Raw genomic sequence first — 3,464 nt, forward strand, 5'->3', positions numbered from 1 at the left:
TTCAGAGAGATAGTGCTAGAATCGGAGAAGTCACATACAAGAGGTACGGTAGTGTATTATTGATGCCCAGGAAGCTTAATGGGAAGCTTTGAAAGTAAGCCGATGGCAAAACCTTGTTGAGTAACTGTTGAGAATAAGGAGTTTGATGAAGACTCCTACAATCATCTGTCTTTCGTACAGGTTATGAGAATAAGGGATGAGATATTATAAGGAGGCGATGAAACAGTTACCGCTTGAAGGAGTTACTGTAGCTTAAATGCAACTTGCCGCGACTGATGGGTGCGTATAAGTACTTCATATAGGCAAGCGATTAGTATTTTCCGACATGCGCGCGGTAAATGTGGGAATGACGACGTTGTTACCAAATGCGTCCAAACAGGACCAACATGCTGTAATTCTTCTCTTGGCTGGCGAAGAACAAACGCCGGTAGGCATCTATCGGAGAAAGAAGAATGTTTCCAGAATGAGATCTGGAAACATCCCCTAGGCTGTGGCTAAGCCATGTCTCCGCAATATCCTTTCTTTCAGGAGTGCTAGTTCTGCAAGGTTCGCAGGAGAGCTTCTGTAAAGTTTGGAAGGTAGGAGACGAGTTACTGGCAGAAGTAAAGCTGTGAGGACGGGGCGTGAGTCATGCCTGGGTAGCTCAGTTGGTAGAGCACTTGCCCGCAAAAGGCAAAGGTCCCGAGTTCGAGTCTCGGTCCGGCACACAGTTTTAACCTGCCAGGAATTTTCAACGAAGGATGTTAACCGGGCAGCATGGCGCGTCAAGTTCCGTGCTGGTCGCAATGCAATACAAGACGCTGGTTGTTTTGGAAGGCAAACTTCATCCATTACGGACCAACTGAAGTGGGAAACACTCGAGCACCCGTTCTATAGTCTGTAGCAATGCAATTATTGCGCCTTCGCTCCCTGAGAAAAAGGTGTTGAAGGGTCGACGATTCCTTACAGACGGCGATGTGCAGGAGGCGGTTACGGGCTTCTTCACGCAGCTGGATGAGGTATTTCACCAAATGGATATCTTCAACCTTGTGCATTGGTGGGATGATTGCCTCAATGCTCAAGGCGATTTTGCCTGAGCGGCATACCGATTCTGGACAGTACAACCTTTGAACGAAAACGTTTTGATCGGCTCTTATCGTTCATATTGGGGCGCGTTACCAGCAATTTTTTCTTCTCTCAGTACTCAGACTGAATGTGACGGAGAGTCGCGAATGGTGACGTGAAGTTCCAGTCGTCCTGCTCTGTACTGTGGCTTTTGAAGTTTACCCGCCAACTTAGAGATGCAGCATCTCATGAGGTGGGTGATGGATGTCAAATATTTCACTCTTTTCTGGTAGGCTTTCATTTCGCCAGGTTGCGTGAGTGACACAGCGGGCGAAACGCGGAGTAAGCTGGGAGTGGGCGGGACGTGAGTCGGGAGGTCTCAGTAAACAGGCGGAAACGAAGAGTGCCTCCTTCTAACAAACTCAATTCTGTTACTTAGCGACGCAAAGTGGCTCTCTTCTCGAAACGTAATTCCTTCCGACGTCTCGGAAAACTCGTTATTCCGAGGGACGGATTCCTGGGAGCTCTTACTGAGCGTATTAAAAACCTGAAACCGGAAAAGAATCTGTTTTACAAGTTGCAGCACAGCTCCGTTTTTTGCCGTTGCTAGCTATATACAGTTAAATTGTTTAAAAACGTGCGCACAAATGAACGCACACAGTATTAGCAATGCATTATACGAGGGTGTGCTGAAAAGTCGGTTCTGGTATTACATGTAATGCGTATTACTCGGTCTACGTTACCACATCGTTGCCGCACGTTGCAACCATTTACGGCTAGAGGGCTCGGAACTGAAGCGATTAACATGGCTGTGTGAAACATAACTTTGTTGGTGCGTCAGAAACTGCATGCTGTCATCGAGTTTTTAGTCGCAGAAATCATGGTTCCAATTGAAATCCATACAGGAATGAAAGCTGTGTACAGTGATTGTCGTGTCGACATCACTAGAGTGTGACATTGCGTTGTTTGTGCTCGTCATGAAGGAAACTGTGGTGCTAACCTCAACATGTGTGACAGAGTTCGAAGTGGGTCATCGACATCAGAAACGTTCACGACCATGGCACTAGCGGGCAAAGTCATGCTACCAGCTTATGGGCTGTTACAGGCGTCCTGCATTTTGAATTCATGTCTAAAGGTGCCATCATAAACCCTGCAGGGTTCTGCAGGGCTTTGAGAACTGGTCAACGAATTCGAAGAGTTCGTCTACACGAAGTAGCCGACTTAGATTGTTTGCAGATAACGCTGTCGTTTATCGATAAGTAAAGTCATCCGAACATCAAAATAAATTGCAAAAAGATTTAGAAAAGATATCTGTATGGTGGGAAAATTGGCAATTGACCCTAAATGACGAAAAGTGTGAGGTGATCCACATGAGTGCTAAAAGGAAATCGTTAAACTTAGGTTACACGATAAATCAGTCAAATCTAAAGGTCGTAAATTCAAATAAATAGCTAGGAATTACAATTACGAACAACTTAAATTGGAAAAAACGCACAGAAAATGTTGTGGGGAAGGCTAACCTAAGACTGCGTTTTATTGGCAGCACACTTAGAAAATGTATCAGACCTACCAAAGAGAGTGCCTACACTACACTTGTCTGCCCTCTATCAGAGTACTGCTGCGAAGTGTGGGATCCTTACCAGATAGGTAAGGTGGTTCTGAAACCTCTGCCAGACACCTAAATGTGAGTTGCACAGTATCCATGTAGACGTAGATGTGGAACACCCCTTCCTTCAGCTGTGACATCTACAACAGTCCAGCAGTTTGGGTTCACTATCATTGATCATCCTCCATACAGTCCCGACGTGGCCTAATTCAATTTTCATCTGTTTCCAAAACTTTAGGAGCACCTTCAAGGACTTCACTTTGATAGTGCTGAAGCGGTGACAGCATAGATGACATTGTGGCTCGGTCAACAAAGTGAAACTTTCTACAGTGACTGATCTGTCGTTGTGAGAATGTCTTCGTCGCGAGGGTGACAATGTTGAAAAATAAATATATAGACATGAAGAATACAGATTTAGAATGTCAATAAAGTGTGTTTCATTTGAAAAGCCTTAAGAGTTTTTATATAAAGAAAATGGATGCATTGTTTCTTAGCATGCCCTCGTACATTAAAGGGAGTCTCGGAAACAGCGTGTCTGGTTGGTTCTTTGCGTGTTCCTGCAGTGAGAACATACGGAACGTGGCTGGACGGTGAAGCTACGAGCCGGCGACAAGGTGTTGGACGTTCACACCACATCATAGAACGTCGACGTCGGAGGATGTGTGAAGCGTATAACACTAGCTGTCCACTACTATTATACCATAAGTTTAAAGTAGGAGGCAGGTCGTGAAATAAAAACGATCTTGCTAAAGGAATTATAGTATAAAGCAACAGAGCAGTGTCACCCTCTGAGAGGAATTTTGCTATGTTGATC

General features: G+C 45.0%; 1 non-coding gene across 1 annotated transcript; it reads left to right on the forward strand.

Annotated features, from left to right (window-relative positions):
• The first annotated feature begins 632 nt into the window (after positions 1 to 632).
• Trnal-caa lies at positions 633 to 707 on the forward strand. Its single transcript has one exon. It is a non-coding gene; the product is annotated as a tRNA-Leu (tRNA).
• The last annotated feature ends 2,757 nt before the right edge of the window (positions 708 to 3,464 follow it).

Source organism: Schistocerca americana, chromosome 8, assembly GCF_021461395.2.
Source record: "Schistocerca americana isolate TAMUIC-IGC-003095 chromosome 8, iqSchAmer2.1, whole genome shotgun sequence".
NCBI lineage: Eukaryota > Metazoa > Arthropoda > Insecta > Orthoptera > Acrididae > Schistocerca > Schistocerca americana.